The 19,406-nt window shown below is 32.6% G+C and overlaps 1 long non-coding RNA gene across 1 annotated transcript in view; it reads right to left on the reverse strand.

Annotated features, from left to right (window-relative positions):
* Positions 1–1,032: 1,032 nt before the first annotated feature.
* Positions 1,033–19,406, reverse strand: part of LOC125617197 — a 101,572-nt gene continuing 83,198 nt past the window's right edge. Inside the window, exon 3 of the long non-coding RNA XR_007348109.1 lies at positions 1,033–1,265. This is a non-coding gene — a long non-coding RNA (uncharacterized LOC125617197). The remainder of the gene's footprint in view (positions 1,266–19,406) is intronic.

The raw sequence follows: 19,406 nt of genomic DNA on the forward strand, positions 1-19,406 counted from the left end.
TTTGGAGATTCTGGAGTATAAGCTTACTTATGCACCTAGATAAAAGCTGGTAGTAGTTATGGACTTGGTCTAAGGATTCATGGGTGAAAAATCTTTCCTTGTCCAACTCCTGAATTTTAGAACTTGAGTTTTCCACTAACTTCCTGAACCTTCTTTTATCCATCTATATAATGGAGATATTTGTTTATATTCTTACATTGTTTTAAGTGTTTTTTAAAAAATAATTCATGGAACTTAAGAGAATGTTATATGATGAGCATTCAACAAATGTCATCTCTTATTCAGAATGTCATATTCATATAGTTTGTCTTTACAAGTATTCCATTTCCAGTGTTCACACAAAAATCTAGGGTTCCACTTATAGTTAGAATAGTAACCATGTTTGACCTTTGCCCAAAGACCTACTCAAGTACCCCAAGCTCTTTCATGAGAATTACCTAGAAGTGATTCATGAAAAATGTTGTTTAATTAAAAAAATTATGTTGTTTTTTCCTACCACATCATTTACTTTGCCCTCACCCCCACTATATACTTATACATTTATGCTTAACACTTTCATTTCTAAAGCACTAATTAGTTTTCTTATGTGTTGTAGTTATTATCATTTCTCAAGTCATTTAGAATGAAAATTTTTTGAAGTCAGGAAATTTCCCCCCTTTTTTTTCTTTTGTTTATTGATTTTGCTCTTTGTTTCACTGGTATGTCTCAGCAGGCATAAAATATGTATATTTTGAAATATGTAATGAGTCCAAGAGAAGTTATTTGTTTTTATTCACCCAAGCCCAATATATATTAGGGAATATAATTTTTTAAATTAAAATAAATTGAAGGTTATTTACTTACTATTTCAGGCTTAATTTTTTTCTGAGTTTAACTCTTGCATAATTTTGAAATTAAATTTGCCCCCTTTTACTTATAGCTCATTTTATTCCTCAAATAAGTTTTTATAAAATTGAATAAATAAAATATAGAACTTTTATTAGTAATTAGTAATTTTAGAAATTTATTAGAAATTAGTAATTTTTTCAGGGTCTCTTCATGGTGCTATACAGAGTATTCCACTATTCAACAATCATCCATAAGCTATGGCAGGTGAAGGTAACTAAACATAAGTTATAGTCAAAGTCAATGGAGCAGGGAGGATGTCAGCAAGATGGTAGAACTGGATGCTCTTCACTTTCCCTCCTTTCATGAATGCACCAAATAAACATCTAGGTATAGATCAATTCCTTCTGACAGAATGCCAGAAAATTGTTGAGAGACTCCTACACAATGGAAAATTGAGAAAATATTCATATCAGAATAGACAGAAAAATATAGGACACAATCATGTACAACCATCATAAACTCAGGAAGCAATTCCCAACTTTTAGGTTCTTTGTGAGAAGTGAAGAGATTGGAACACATATATGGCATGACCTCAAATTTATAGAAGATTTCATTCTCAAATCTCCTGGGTATGGGAAGAGACTCAGAATTCATGAAAATCCGTAGGCCACAGAGAGGAAAGAGGCAACTTAAATGGTATACATGCACTTCTGGTAGCTGTTGCTGCTGTAAACAGTTTCAAGAGAATGGGCTTTAACTCTTTATCACTCAGTTTCTTGATGGAAGGACCCTGCAACTTTCAAGCTACTATGTAAAAGGGTGCTTCTAACTAGTCCGCATCTGGCAGCTGCTGGAGTATAACCTCAGAGCATTTCATGAATCTCTCCTGACTCACTAAATCAATAAATCCAGGTCTGCAGTTCTCCTAAGAAGTCTCTGAACATATTGAGTCTCCAAACCTTTATGTCTGAGGACTGCCTTCTAAATAACCTAGCTCTAGGAATGGAAGGGACTATACATTCCCCAAACTCCCTAGGCCATAGAGAATAAAGATGTGGTTTTTAAGTGAGTGCACCTCTAGCTGATACCCCCCCTCAAGTTCAAATCATGAAGTTTGAAAAAAAGTGCAGGGATTTGCCACTGATCCACTCTTTGACCCACTGCAAAGTCATTAGAAAATAAACTCCAGATTTCAAATTTTCCAAAAGGATAGAAAGAACTGGAACACATATCTGATACTCCCAAATTTTTCATATGCACCTGAAAAAGCTGGTGTCTATCTTGCCTATCTTGGGACACTGATTGAATTTGGCATATAGAGCAAAGACAATGGTTTGAACAAGCACAAAAATTTGAGAGGGACCTATATTCTCTCTCTTGGGATGATTCTAAATTCCATCTCCTGCAAAAGTTTAGTCTGACAAGGCAGGATCAGGTGTTGCCTTACCTAATGTGCAGAAATCAACACAGAGAGTCAAGATAAATGGAGAAAATATATAGAAATAAAAGAAGAAATATCTCCAGAAACTAACTCTAGTTTAATGGAAATATGTTATTTACACAAACAGAAACTTCAAAAGAATGACCTTAATATATTCACTGATATCATGAAAGTGATGCAAGGAAAACTTAATTTTAACAAGGAATAACATTTTTAAAAATAGTTCTAAAAGTAGAAACATAAGCAATAGAACTGAAAATACAATAACAACTTAAAAATACAATAGAAGAGTTCAACATACTACATCAGGAGAAACAAGGGCTCAGTAATGATAAAAACAGGCCATTGGAAATCATCCAATTTGAGGAGCAAAAATAAAAATGAAAGAAAAGAATAAACAGTTAAGATAGCTTAAGAAACTTATGGAACACCATGAAGTAAAACAATATGACCAGAAGGAGAAGAGAGAGGGGGACATAAAGATGTTCTAAAAGATAATGATAGAAAACTTTTCATGTTTTTGGAAGGAAAAAGAAATTCTTTGAGAAGCCCAAAGAAATCCATATAGCGTAATAGAAAAAAACAAAACTTATTCAAAAGTGGACAAAAGACCTGAATCGGCATTTTTTTCCCCAGGGAAGACATAAAAGTGACCAGGAGATACATGAAAAATGCTCACCACCAATAATAAACAGAAAAATATGAATGTTAATCAAAGCCGCAATAAAATACCACTTCAAAACTATTAGGATGCCTTTCATCTTATGATTAATATAAGAGATAATTGTTGGTGAGGGTGTGGAGAAAAAGAAACACTTACACACTGATGATGTAAATGCAAATTGGTGCAGTCATTATGGAAAACAGTTTCTAGATTCCTCAAATATTTAAAAAAGGGCTACCATATGACCCAGTAATCCTTCTTTTAAGACTATGCATGAAGAACATGAAAATCAGCACCTTGTAGAGACATCTGTTCTCTGCATCTGTTCTCAGCAGCATTATTCATAATAGTCGAGATGTGGAAACAACCTAACTGTCAATAAACTTTTTTGCCATTTGCAATAATCTGGCTGAATCTGGAAAACATCATCATAAGTGAAATAAGCCAGAAACAGAAAGAAATCTGCAAAATCTCACTTGTGTTTGGAATTTGAAAATGGTTGAATACATAAAAACAGAGCAGAATTGTGATTATTAGAGACAGAGAAGGAAAGAAAGTAGGAAGTTATAGGTTGAAGATATTGTGCTTGTATAGATATCTAATTACTGCAGGAATATTAAAGTTAATAATTTTCATTGTTTGTTGAAATTTTACGAAGAGAGTAATTTTCCGTACTCTTACAACACAGAAGTGTGTCAAGTTCCTTGTATCTGCCTGTCAGACACAATTAGTCCATAAAGTGTTTAAGTGTAAGAATCATTGATTATTTTTTTGTTTTATTATGCCTTTTTGATAGTCAAAGAATTAATACACCATGTTATTAAAAATAATTGTTAAGGTTTTTAAAATTTCTTCACATTTATTGATTGCATGTTATTAAAAATAATTTTTTAGGTTTTTAAAATTTTCTCACATTTATTGATTGGTGTTCAATGCTGCTATTTTTTAATTGTTGTTGTAATTAACCCATATTAATTGTACAACTTAATGGGTTTATTGCAACATATATACACATGCATGTATTATGCCTTGGTGACATCGACATTCCCTTTTGCCCTCTCTTTCTCTTTCCCTCCTCTCTTCCCACACCCTCTGTCTTTTTTCCTTTTTTTTTAATGTCTGTTTCTATTTTCTTATCATCTTTATTTTTTCCACATATGAAAGAAAATATGTGATACTTGCCTTTCTGTATTGGGCTTATTTTGCTTATTTGCATCATTTTGATATCTTCTGATTCCATCTGTTTTCCTGCGAATGGCATGTACATGTATACCATATTGATGGATAAATAGATAATTTGCAATGTTAATCAGAAGTCCTAGCTCTAACATTGACCACAGACTTCTTTCAAAATACAGTTACAAATTTAGTGTAATAAAAGCAAGAATTTCAATTGTCAAGAACTAAAATTCTGAAATTAAATAGAACTGAATTTGCATCTTCATTATGGAATTTATTACAGGAGTTCAATTCAGAGTTCATTTCATTCACTCTTAGGTTCAGTTTTATCAGGCCTAGAAAAAATTGAGAGTACTGTCCTCATGGGATTCTTTCTAGTACTAAATAAAATAACAAATAACAAATTTCACAGAGTTTCAAGGTCTTAATGAATGTATATGTGCCCCCCTCCCACACACACATCTTAAGTATTTTGGTTAAATAAAATAACATGCCAATAACTAACAGAAAGGAAGCATTAAATTTATTATAGTATGAATTCCTTGGAGATAATTCACAGTAAACAATAAATAAGATGATAAAGATAAAGAAACACGGAATTGAAGAAATGAGAAAAGGATGGAAGAGAAAAGAGAAATGACATAAAAGGAAAGAAAGAAGATAGAAGAAGAGCAGAGGGGAGTAAAGTTTAATCATCACACTTCAAAGATGTGGAAAATGCCAATTTTACATCAGAACCCAGTCTTACTTTCATTTTGTTGACTTTTAATTTATTTTCCCTTCATCACCATTTGCACATATACTGCTTAATATATTTGAATTAAGACTATTCCTTTGGGATGGGGTTTTGGCGCAGTGGTAGAGTGGCCTGCCTAGCACATATGAGGCACTGGGTTCCATCCTCAGCACCATGTAAAAAATGAATAAATAAATAAAGTTAATGTGTCCATCTGCAACTAAAAATGTTTTTAAAAAGGTTATTCCTTTGATATTATGACCATTAAAGAAGCACCAACTTGAAAAAAAAAAAAAGAAGGTCAAAGCAAAATAAGCCAGGAAATTATAATCAAAAGGTAAAATTTAAAGTTACTCTTTGAGTTACATTTTGGAAATCCGGACATCACAACAGGACTAGAAACCCTTAGGTCATGTAGCTACAAAACAGATGTTTAATGTGCAAATTCAGATGAGCCCATGTAGTGGCATAATATTATCCCTTATGTTAGATGACTTGTTTTTCTTGACTTTTTAATTTAATGATCTTAGTAACCTTGTGCTAGACATGATTATTTCCTAAACACTGCTTTCTTCTTATGTAAAATATGTGTGCCATAATTTCACAATTCCCAACAACACCTTCTTTGTGGCTCTCAGTGAACTTCCCTCTGTTCATAGCACTGTCAGAATTTCCATTCCTCAATGGTCCTCACCTTCTCAGAAACTTTTAAGTGACAACCTCCACAAATTAATTCACTTCCTTTTCTAGAAATGTTTGTATTTCATATCAGTCTTGCTGAGAATGTTTTTGTTTTATAACTCCTCCCATCCTATAATTTAGAAAAATGGGAAAGAGTGGTAAAACAGCAGGAGACATATTCTGGACATGTTTTTAACATTTGCTGTATGCCAGGCAGTCTGCTAGATACATGAGATTCAAAGAAGGAGAAAGCAAAAATAATCTAAAGGAATAAACAGGCACAGAAAGCATAGACTAGGATAAGATAAAGGTTATGAGAGGCACAAACAGAAATAAATAAAGCTTATCACTGGGAATTTATGATTTTTCTTAGAAGAACAAGCCACATTGTTTGTTCCTGATTTCTAACAATAATAATGTTTGAGCTCAAGAAAGGGAAAAATTAAAACTCTTTTTTTCCAGTATATTACTTGAATGTTACTGGATGTGTATATTACACACACACACACGCACACCAAAGTTCTCAAATTTTTATAGCGTGACAGTTCATTTCATAGGCACATTGAATATCCAAAGAGTATCAGAAAAAGTAGAAGAAAACATGATACTTCCTTTCAAGATTGCAATGATTGCTTTATTTTTTAATGTCAGCTTACAGAGCTAACATTTTTCTTATTGAGCAACCATCCCTGACAATTACCTACCTCAACACAAATTTTCTCTCTTGATCACTTTTTTAAAATTTATTCCAAACTAAGGATTTCCAAACTCACATAAATTGTTGTTCATTTTCAAATAATCCCCCCTTAGTTATTTTTTCCCCACTAGCTTTGAAACCAGATATTGGTTTCAATTTCAGATTTGTCAGATGTGTGCTAGGAAAACATCAACAAGGTGATTAATTATTCTGATTTATAAATAGGAGACATTGTATTTGAAATTTAAGCATATGCATGGTGCTTATAATTTCTACTTGATCAATTACAGGTATGTGGTGAGAAAATCATGGAAAATCATGTTGGTGTTCACAACTCACTCAGTCATATCCAATCTACTGTAACACAGGGTTGAGATGAAATTCCTGCCAGGTTATCACTGCTTGCAATGGAAAAATACAGGAAAAAATATACAGTCTGATTATGCCCTAATTGTGTATTCTTCTAATATTTTCTATATTACATCTGATTCAACTTTTGAAATGAAAAGCCACAAATTCATGGTCATTGAACACATTCTCCTGTTTGGGCATTAAAAAAAATGCCTGTTAGGAAAATGGTGGTTTCTTATGGATGAAATAAAGAAGGATAGAGCATTAAAAATAATTCTGAGGACCAGAAAGTTATCAGATAAGCCTTTACCGTATGGCCTCTCTTTCCCAAAAGGCACTTGCTCGTTCATGGAAAAGTTCTTTAACTCGGATTACTGCCAGTCCTCTCATGTATTAAACACAAGTCCCGTTTTAGAGTAGTTTTTACATGCATATTTAGAAACTTCTCCCTCCCCCACCAAAAATAAAAAATAAAAAAAAGAAAAAGAAAAATTGCACTATTTGTGTGTGACACAAACTGGCCTTTGGCAACTTATCTAAATACCAACTTAATTTTTGGAATTTTTCATTTATGCACAAACTATAAGATCAGAAAAGAAAAGTACAAATGATATTCTGGGTCAAATGAATTTGACCTTGTAAGGTGAAATGAAACCAGCAGAAGGTTTATTAATTAATGTTGCTTAGGATGGAGCATGCCTCCTCAGTCTGAAATGAGATCCAAATATTTTTCCCTGAGACACGATCAAGTAACCTTAGGAATAAGAATAAATGTATTATTTTAATATAAGTCCAATTTTATAATTCAAGTGAAGACTATCAAGTTTTATTCATGATATTTTTAAATCTATTTAACAGTCCCAATACTATTTTATATTAGTGCCATAGTTTTACTAGGAATTGAAGTGGGACTCGGGGGAGTATAGTTTCCAAGGGCCTGTTTCATGGACCCTCTCCGGCCTCACTTTATTAGCATTTTTAATATATTGGCTATGTTACACTAAGGCTCACAGTGGACTTCAAGTCTTCTTACAAAACCCCTAAGTTTATATTTACTACACTGTAAATTACAGTGACTAAAGCATTTTAAGGGTCTTTGTAGTTCTAATAACAATGGAAGTTATAAAGTTGTTTGAGAAGGAAATTGATATTACTATATTAATTAGCATTAACATATGGACTATATATTTATTTTAAAATTATTTTAGCCTGAGCCCACAATACCTTTTACACATTTCCACATCCAACAAGTTCTGAAACTTAAAGTATTTTCCTTTTAAATTGTTTTTGGAAGTTTGATCCCAAATCTCATTTAGCAGTTAAACCTGACACAAATGGCAGTAAATCCATGTATAGTTTTAATTTCCCCACTTTGTACGAACATTCATTTGTTGTGCTGTAGGTATATCACTTTGGTTAGGAAGTGTTTCCCAAGGCTTTGTTGATAATTACATAGTAATTACATAGTAATTTGTCATAGTATATTAAAAGAATTTAATATAGAATAGTATGTGTAAAGAATAATAAAAACAAATATTAGATTTTTAAGACTGCCACAACAAAATACCACAGATTAGGTGGTTTACACAATATAAATTTATTTTCTCACAGTTCTGGAGCCTAAAAGTTCAGGACTTAGGCATTGGTAGCTCCAGTTTATTCTAAGGCTTCTCTCCTCGGCTTGAAGATGACTACCTCCCCATCTCCTAACATCATCTTTCTTTTATGTGTGTATGGTCCCAGTGTCTATGTGACCTAATCACCTCTTATTAAAAAAAACCTCAGTCCCACTGGATTAGATTCTACCTTAGCTTCATCTGAATATTGTTGCATTCTGAGATACTGGGGTACTTACAATGAGTACGAGTCCCCATACTGAGGTACTTTAATTATATGTGAAATTACATGTAATTTAACATTTCTTTTTTGAAATTATTAAATGTTCTAAGATTAGATTAAAATGATTGTCTACATCAGTAAATATACTAGAAAACTTTGCATTGTACACTTTAAGTGGTTGAAATTTATACATGTAAATTATGTCTAAAGAAACCTGTTAAAATTGCTGTCTATAATTATAATTTGCTTTATCAAAAATTGTCTGAATCATGAAGAACATATTTCCAAAAGTTTTTAAAAAGGAATTTTAAACCCATATTTATGAAGAAGGAAACATTTTGTATCTCATGTATATATACATACATATATATATGTAAATACATACATATATATACACATATATATTTTTTGTGACATGATGAGGAAATTATTGCTAAAATGCCAATGACAGCAAAAAAGGACAAAAAAATAGATGAACAGATATTCTTTCAAGATGCACTGTGATCATATAAATTTGTCCCTTCTTAATTATCCATACTGCTGACCATAATTTTGTTTACACACTTGTTCCTTTTCATCTGGTAATAACTTTTCTTACCTTAATTAAGTAAATTATTTTTGTAAAATGCCAAAAATCTACCTATCACAGAGCAGGCACTCAATATTGGATTGGAAGTCCTTTGACCTTCTTAAGGAGTAGGTTAGATTAATCCACCCGACTCATGCTTATCATACTGAAGAGGCTATGCATCACAGTCTGAAGTGATGCGATTGCTAACCCTAATTATAATTATAACAAATTGTTGATCAATTGTTCATTACTATAATATGAATATATGCATATATGTTTATACAGAAATGTATCTTTTCAACAGCCTTATAATGTAGCTTTTATTAACCCTAATCCTATGAAGAGACCCAAAATCAGAGCTCTAAATTTACGCTCCCCATGATTACAAATTGATTGGATCATTGAGCCAATTTTATAGCCTAGATGCACCTGGTCCCACAGTTTATTATATTTCCAGCTTTCTACATTGCCCTCTCCCATGAGTTCTGGTATAGTGTAACTGATATATGGCCTGGGATATATTCATGTTCCCATTGGACAATATGGGGAGTAAGAAACTTTCAAAATATATATATCTACCCCATTGAGATAATTCATGTAATGACTGAGGTAAGCAAATTGGAGGAAATGAATGTTTTGTTGTTGTTTTCGCACTTATCTCTCTTTTCATCACCCAAAAATGGGTGTTTTGGAAATTTTTACTCTGAATTAAACTCACTATAATGAAAGGTTTTCAACTTTTTCCAGAATGAGCTCAGTTATTCATGCATATTTTCCTGTTTTGCAAAGAAAGATACTCGAGAATCAATATAGGAAATCAGAGATGATAGAAAGGAAATAAAAGCCTTTAAATACTATTTTTGTTTTGTATTTTTTGTATTTGTATTTGTATTTGTTGTTGTTGTTGTTTTGGGTATTGGGGATGAACACAGGGCGATTAACTGCTGACCTGCATCCCCAGCATTTTTTTTACATTTTATTAGAGACAGAGTCTCACTGAGTTGCTTAGGGCCTGGTTAAGTTGCTGAGGCTGGCTTTGAATGTATAGATAATTTTAAGATGTGACATATACATGAAGTAAAATTAGAAAATATTTGTATACAAACACTAAGAAGTCAAGGATAAAAATAGACATGGCTACTTTTTTCATAATGCCTTTTTTTCAATGGACAGGATCAAAGAAATTGCTTTTAATACCAGATTTTAAAATGAAAGAAGAACTTCAAGACTGTAGGACCCATGATTAGACTCTACAGCTGATTACTAAGAAAAATTATAGGGTAAGGCAATCTTTTTCTAGAAACAATAGTGGTTTTAAGAAAAAGGCTATGGTGGCATCTAAAGAATGCTAATGAATTAATATTGAAGAAAGGTTATGACAATGAGTGAGTTTGACATTTCCCTGTTTGCTCTCAATCTACTCCCTGAACTATTCCTGAGGTAATTTACTTTTATGGAGTTATGAATTCTTCAACTTACCTTTCCAAGGATCCCATGAGAAGGGATTCTCATTGTGCTGGTCAATAGAAACACAGTCAAGAGTTTATAGGTTAAAGAAAGAGAAGTAAACACTGTCTTTGTTTCTCTTTGGTTTTTCGGCTCTCATTAGGTAGCCTTCGGTAGATTTCCAATTTCCATTAATTGGTCCTGATTGTGGTTGCATCATTCTCCTCCTTATCTAAAGGTGATATTGTTCTCCAGATGTTACTTGTTGTTGGTTGCTTCACCATCCCTTCTTTCAATCTCTTTTAAAACTGCATTGCTCTATTGAACCACCTAGAATGGTGACTTTTTTTTTTCTTAAATCATATTAAACAGTCAATACCAGGAATGGTTCCATAAAAGAATTTCAGTACAAGACTCAAGGTTTGTATTACTCTCTTCTTGGAACTTGATCACACAAAGGATATTTTGCCAAAGAAAAATAAATGTGACACTAGTAATATATGGCATAAAGAGGTATCAGGATTATTCATATTATCACCTTTGGAATGAAATGAAAATTCAGGAAAAGTACAAGATACAAGTGTTTGCTGGCTGCTTCTCACCATTGTGTAGAGATTGAAAAAAAGATGTTAACAAGAGGCTTAGTCTTTTAAATTTTCATCTCAAGAAATCAAAGAATGAGTGAGTTGTCTTTATGACCTTAAATAGCTTTTGAATTTTTGGTATCTATAAGTAATAAATGGCTAAAAGTTTGACCTAAATTTGATTAGGTTGGTTGTAAGATATGCAACAAATATACAAACACAAATGTTGGGGACCGCAAATCATGTCAAGATGGCACCTGGCAGTTTGCCAGGAGGAGTGGTTTGTGAGGCAATACCACTGAGCCATTAAGTTGATGGAGATTCCTTATTGGCTGACTGCTGTATCTAGATGATGCTAATTGAGTCAAGCTGTGTGTAATAAGTTAGGTATATATACCTTTGCTGTTGTGCAATAAAGGGCTCCCGCTACTTTGGGTGCCTGCTACCTTGAGTTCCTGCTACCTTGAGTTCCCGCTCAGTTTCCCTGCAATAAAGCAGTTCCCGCTTCAATCTTCAAGTTGCTTGTCACCTCCCAGTTCTTTTGCCCAGCCAGAGTGCAGCACACAAATATACAACACTCAATTTTTTTTTTAATGACATGATTTGGGCATTAGTTTGGGAAGATTTAAACCCTAAGATTGGAATGAAAAAAAAATGGGAAGACACAGATAGGTCTCTTGAGAACAATATCCTGTAACACTTTTGCAATTTTAAAAGGAAACATCCCATAAGTCTTCCCCAAAGGAATCTGCAATATATATTCGAACATTGTGTGAATTGGTAATCACTGGCTCTGAATTAGCTGTAATCAAAGAAAACACAAATTCAAACATATTCAAACTCAAAGCTTACTGATTTTTAAATTGGTAAGTATAATTTTGACCCAAGCCCATATCACAGTGAGCCATTGAAACTTCAGGCTCATTTTATAGTTAGACCACTCACTTCTCAAGGCATAGTTTATTAGATATACTTATCAAATGGAAATATCACCATATTAACTCACTGATCTGTGAACTACATGTTATTTTGACAGGAAAGGCCAAATGGAAGTCTCTGAAAGACCATTTCTCCAGTATCACATATCAAAAGGAATACTGTACCCCTCAGGGAACTGGTGAGATTAGTACAACATTGAAGTATTAAAGTATGATGGACCTGAGCAAAAGCCAAATAGATATTGGAGAATGACTAAATTTTCTGCAACTTAATTATAAAGTAAATAGCTGCTTTTCTAGATACGGATTCTTTCCTGAAAAAAAAAATGTAACTGGACAGGAAGCATTTAGTATGCATCTATTTATCAGACATAAGTTGTTCATATCATTTTATTCATTTGTTTATTCTATATCAATTAGCATGGAAAACTATAAACCTCCTTTTAGCTGGCAGGACAGCATTTATACCTACACTGTCACATCTTGTGCCTATGGGAAATGGCCTTAACGCATCATCAAGTTCACAAGTCTTTTAATTATCTTAAAATGCTACAAAAATCAAACATTATGATCATTCAAAACAGTGAGCAATAATGAGTACATCATCCTATGCTTTAACAAGATACATCCACATCTGAAAGTGATAAATACCATGAAAGTTCAAGGCAAAAGCTCTAGAAATTCAGCAGTCTGTGGTATCCCAGGATACCAAAGGGAGAAAAAATATGCTCTGTCCATCACAATGAAGAAGACAAATGTTTGATGGGATTCTTTGAATTTTTGGATAGTTTATTTAGATTTATCCATTTATCTAGGCACTTATTTTCTAGGTTTGAGAAGACAGAGAGCAAGAGAAGGCTCTTTGGCAGGTTTAGGCTATAGTGCTACCTGGTTAATGATTCATTTTTTGTTGCTCAGCGAATCCTACTGTAGCAAATGCAAATATTGAAAGGGAGCTTCCATGAGCCACACTATAGTACTATAGGCAATTAATTAGTTTTGGAGAAACCCCTACTTCAAATTGATAATCATTTTGTTTTCATTAAATATGGTTTGGCTTGTAACTTCACCTTACAAATATGATTTTCATTATTACACTTAATAAATCATTGTAGTGTTTTTACTCATAATTTTCACTTTCAACTTAGGAGTCTGTTATTTTAGAGAGCCAGGTTTCAAAAAAAATTTTGCTTCCATCAATCAAAACATTGTTTTCATTGAATTATATTGAAATTACATCTCAGCTCATGTTGGTTCCTCCCACCACTGATGAGCAGGCTGTGAAGGGGGTTATTTCTTGCCTGGGGAAATTGTTCTTAACTACAGAAGAAAGAATGGAGTGCTGTTAAACAAAGAGAACATGGACACCATTGTCTACAACTCAGGAATTCATTGACTGCCTATTAGTACATCTAATAATAGATGTGAACAAATGAACTCAGCAACTTAATGAAAAGTGGAGACTTACAGACTGAGATCTTTTAGGAATGGTTTCTTTCATTCAACCAGCTAATGGTCTGGATCATTCAGTCATATAAATAATGAGATGCTGAATGTGATAATGGTGAGCACAGGAAACAAGGGTAACATGGAAATGGTGGTGGAAGACTAAAACTCATAAATGTCAACCATAGTTCCATGAGCTGCTGATCATAGAAGATAGAACTATAACAGGTAGGTAGATAAATAGACAGAATTTTTCTCCCTACTATCCTCTTGTCCTTTTATTATTTTATCTGAGTATTAAACAGGAATATCATGAAGAATCATACTAAGACTTTAAAGAGAATAATGTGTTGAGCTTGGAGATTCTGGACTTAAGAAGAATACAGATATTGTTGGGACACAGTCTCTCTTTTAGGGGATCACTTTACAATATCTTTATATGAAGAACAGTTACATCATGGGAGGCTGAAGTATCACATTACAGTTATGTGAACATTAGTTATAGAGAATGGGTGAGAATGGATAGTGAGCTGAAATAGGAGAACTGTGTGTATTCACTTCCTTTCTTTTCAGATTCATTACCTTCTTCTCTCTGGCTCTATTCTGTATTGCAGGGGACTAATTCCTGAAGGCCTAATTTCCCAGTTTCCCTTACCAATGGCCTAGGAATTGCCAAAGTGAAGGATTAGAGAGAGGCAGCAGAAAATTTGCAAGGTGATCCTCCCATATCACAATTCTAGAGGTTAAGTTCTTCTATGATTCTAACCACACTGTGGTTCTAGTGTCCATGGCCCTGCCCCAGTACCTGGTGGCTATTACCTCTCCTCTTCTGGTTTCTCGAGCATTAAGTGAGTTTATGTTTTCCCATACTTTTTAATAAAAATCTGTTTGACCATCAAATTGTATTTTCAATTCACCCCATATTAGTTGTAACTAGTTTCCCATTCTAAATTATTTCTATTTAGTACCTGGCATGGATTCTGTTTCCCTGTCTATATCTGACTAATGTTATATGTGGAAATGATATTAACTGTGACTGAATGACATAAAAAGTAAAATTTTTGATGCTTGTATCCACTGATACATTTATGTGGTTTACCAGTATTGTTAATACAGGATTGTCTATAATTTTTCTATTTAAATAAAATTATTTTCTAGAATTTCATACTAGTTACTCATTTGAGTGCCAGGTATTTATAACCATGTATGGCAAAAAAATAGCTATGCAAAAAATGTTTGCCAAGTTAACAAATAGATTATTCTTCAGGGCTTACTGGGGAAAGAGACAAATATATTTCATTGGACTATATTATTTTTATTGGCAAATGTCTATTTCATCTTTCTACTTACAAGCCTTCCATTCTTATCCATAACACTCATCATCTTAAATGAATCACTCTAAGTTTTATTATCCTCATCCTCATTTTCACCAGTATGTCTCTTGCAAAATAACTTATCTGCCTTCCTATCCTTCTGTTTTTTCTGTCCACATCACCAAACTACACTTTAAGTAGAAATGCACAGTTTCTCATTCTTTTAATGGCAACCAAATGAATTTTACACAATTGTAAAGCTGTATGTTGTCATATATTTTAAGGAAGTATTTTCATGTCTGACTTTTCTTAGGGAATTGGGAATAACTTAGAAGGATGAATCTATTTCCAATTGCCTTGGGCCTAATAGAGTGCTCAATAGTCAATGAGCATATGTTGAATTGATGAATGAATGACTTCTTTAACTCTTCTTGGCATAGATACAAAATGAATTTATTTTTTGATGATCTGTAGTATTGATAAATGCAAGTCATCTTGATTCATTTATCGTTAATTTACAGGAAGTATAATTTTCTTACTCAATGCAAAAATTATTAATCTAAATGTATAACTAAATTAAGCTCTTGATTTTACTTGGCATTTAATAAACCTGAATACCTCAAAAATTATGATTTTTCTAGAAATTTAAATTATTGTTATAAACATAATCATGCGTCATTATTAGTTATAATTTATAACATAAAAATAAGGAAACAGGTTGAAATATTTTAAAATGGCACACATGATCATTGGTCTTTAAAGTATAATTTTCAATAGCATTTCACTTTTTATGTTCCATTAGATTCTGCTTTTATACATTCATGTTATGAAGAAGATGCAGATCATTCATTGATGAATGATGCTCTGAAAGAACCTACTTAATCATTAAAAATTCACAAGTTGTTTGTATCTTCCACATTACTCGTCTCACTCTTCAGTAAAGTGAGCTTTTATTTTGGCCATTACCTCTGTTTTCTGATAGCTCTAGTTTTTCTCCATCATGGCATATAGTAGGGTTAGGTTTCCTTATCTCTTGAAGACTGTCATGATTATGTAACTTATTTGGGCAATAAAATATCGGCAGAAGTGTCTTGTCATTCCTAGGGGTGAAGACTTAAATCAGCCCTGAATGAGTTCACATATATCTTTTTCTCTGAGAGTAAACAGAGATGCTAAAGATAGTCTCCAAATGTGACAAAATGGAGCACCATCCGCTGTTAAATATGCAGCACAGTTTAAGTCCCTGAGATTGGCAGTTGTATATTAACTTGCCTTCCTGGATATCTTTGCTGAACTGACTTCTTATTTCAATTTTCTTTTACCAAGTGCAGTAGCTTTCAGCTCCATTTTAACTGTGAAATCTTTACTTTTTTTCCAAGTAAAATCCTATGCTAGGTAATAACCCTTGAAATTGAAGCTATTCCAGGGATGGAACGAAGGTCTCAGTATCCAGTACACACCGATGCTGATGCTCCTGCCTCATGTGCTGAGCTGTTTCCAGGCATATGTGGCTCCACCAAGGCTCAGTTGAGTACAGTTAAAACATTTGGTTGTCAGACAAGAGGTTTTTTTTTTTTAATTTCACAATTGATGATTGATGACTTTTCCTACTCCTTGTCTTCTAAAATATTTTTGAGAGTCGATTTCTTTAAAAAAGAAAAAAGAAAAAAATACACGTACTACAAGCATTATTCCCAAAACATATTTCATGTTTATCATAGAAGAAGATTTGGAGCATAGGGTAAAAATAATTGATTTGATTATTTGTGTGTGAGTATGTATGTGTGTTTAAGAAATTCTATAAAACAGTAAACATATACAAAAGATCGAACCTCAGATCAGATGAATTTTCTGAATCATAAAGCACCAGGAGAATATAAAGTGTTATTATTTTAATTAGAAAAATTAATCTGGAGAGAACAAATTCAAACACTATTTTTTTGAGATGATGGCCTCTAATCTGTTAGTTCCAATCCAGGAAAAGGAAACTGTGAATGATTTTTGGCATTTTTCCCCATTTAATGTGCACAAAAAGACTAAAAATGCTGGGTAGCATTAGGAAGGGTAGGAAACTAACATGAAACATAAGCTTATCCTACTGTGAAATTATGGTGAGGCCCCATCTGCAATCTTCTGCAGTGTGATTGCTAGTGAAATGAAAGACATAATGTAGATGGAAAAAGCTCAGGAAGGTATAATTTAAATGGCCAAGATGACAGAATGCCTCCATGAAAAAACCCTAAAGATTAAGGCTCCTTACTCTGAGAAAATGACTGTTGAGAGGGCCATAATTAAAATCCATAGTGTGTCTAAAAAGCCCCTTTTAGTAAAAAACAACAACAAAAACAACAACTACACACACACACACACACACACACACATATATATACATACAATAAATAACAATGGTAGCTAACATTTATTGAACAATAACAATTTATTTTAGATATTGTCTTGAGAGGTTTATATATATGCTAATTAACTTATTTATCAAAACAGTAGCTATTATTTCCCCACATTGCACAAAAGAAAACTGGGGGTTACTTAGTTAACTTATATAATACCATGCTTAAAAACAATTGGATAGTTACAGTTTACATAATGGAATATTTTTCAAATTGCAATGTGTATAATACTCTTCCAGACTACTTGCTAAAACTGTGGATTCCTGACCCCATTCCAAACGATTCTAATTTACTATGTTTGGGATGAAATCCAGAAACAAATTTTACAAATACCATAGGTACTAAGACTAGTGTATCCATGTCCCACATTTAAGAAATATCAAGTTGATTAGATAAAATTTCTAGAAATCCAGTCAATAGATCTATGACCTTCACCAAATTATTTAAAAATCTCTAATTCCTTGATTTCCTAATATGAGAAAGAGATATAGTAACAGGATTGTTAATGTCACTAACTCTCTCAGGATAAAACATTTTATTCATTAACACTGCTAATCATGAATAATTTATAAATATTATTTATTACCTTAAGCAAAGTTTATATGGCTATAGAAAAGTCATAATTATTCTACTGTGTAAAACTGCTACTGCTTCTTACATAAAGTTTTCAGAAACATAATCATGTTAATTTTTATCGAATTTACCAAGATCACTATATGTCCCATTCTCTAATTATCTGAGTACTTTTCTGTTCTTATTGTTTAATTGTCTTTGGTTTGGGGAGCATTTTGCTGTTTTCTTTTTGTTTTTAATGTAGCTTTTTTCTCTCCTGTATGAAATTTCCCTTGACTATTCTTATAGTTTTCTCATGATGTGGCTGATCAATTTTTACTTCTGTTTACCAATTTCAGGAGTTGTTATATCTTTATGAGTAAGTACAAAAAACTAATAATATTAGCTTTAATTCTCAGAACTATGTAAATTTGATACATTTATTTACCCAAACTCTAAAGTCACAAAGATCACAGATGCAGGATATGAAAATTTGAGCATGGGTACATGTGGTATCAAAGTCTAGTTTTCCTCCATATTCATTCAATCATTCAGTTATTTCTTCAATAATTATTTATGGAGTTCTTTCCAGAAGCCAGGGTTTATAAATAGCTTACAATATGCTCATGGACTTCGAAGAAAATCCCCTGCCCTTATAGAGATAAAATTCTTTTGAAATGTAGTTTCTCATTCTTTTGACTTCATTCTGAACTCCTTGAGGGCAGAGGCCAATTGACAGATCAACAGAGACGGATGCAATATTTCTCAAACAGAGCTTCCTAAAGCTTATTTATTGAACACATTTACTGAGTAATCTCAGAATTGATTAACTCATGTGATTAGAGCACACTACTTATTTGGTTGGGTTAGAAATTAGCTTTACTGCATTCCAGGACTTCAGAATAATCTCTCCTTCCAGATTGCCCCAGTACAAGGAGTAATGAACACCTCAGTGTTCTCATAATCGTTTTTGACTGTGTTAGCAAAATACTTATCCCACTGCATTACAATTGATTGTTTGTTGTCTTTCTTTCTTTATTGTACTTTGAGGTCCTTGAAGAGTAGCTAGGTTCAATTTTCTTTTAAAGTTTTGTATGTGTATTTAATGCACATCTGGTAAATAGAAGGAAGTAGAAATATTTCTCTTGAAACAAAGGGAAGAAATCTCACACAGTAACGTTGTGGACATATGACATTCTCTAAACAAAGAAATACACTAAAGCATATATATGAATCAATATAAATTGAACAGATCATTTGAGTAGAATAATAAACCATTCAAGACATAAGTAGTCATAGGCTTCAATTTAAGTTCAATTTCTTATTGCTATTTGATCTGAAAAAAAAACCCTCTAAACTTTATATACTCAATTGATTTTCAATAAGATATTAGCTAATCCCATATTGATTTTATACTAAAATGAGTCAATATATGTTTAATTTCACTGTATGTGAAGGTAATAAAATGTAATGATGCCTTTTATTGACATCTCAGTATATTCTTAAATTAAAAAATATATAATTCTGTGATTTAGAAACTAAACTCCCAAACCCAAGACTAAGATTAAATTTCACCTCTACCAATTTATTGAAGGGTGATTTGAAAATCTTTAAGCCTCAGTTATCTAAATGATAAATGGAAATGTGATTATTTTACCTTATTAGTATATAATGATATTATGAGAGTTAAATGAAAAAATTCATATAAAAGTATGAGTACAGTGCTTTGAAATTA

This window comes from Marmota marmota, unplaced genomic scaffold, assembly GCF_001458135.2.
Source record: "Marmota marmota marmota unplaced genomic scaffold, marMar, whole genome shotgun sequence".
Classification (NCBI taxonomy): Eukaryota; Metazoa; Chordata; class Mammalia; order Rodentia; family Sciuridae; genus Marmota; species Marmota marmota.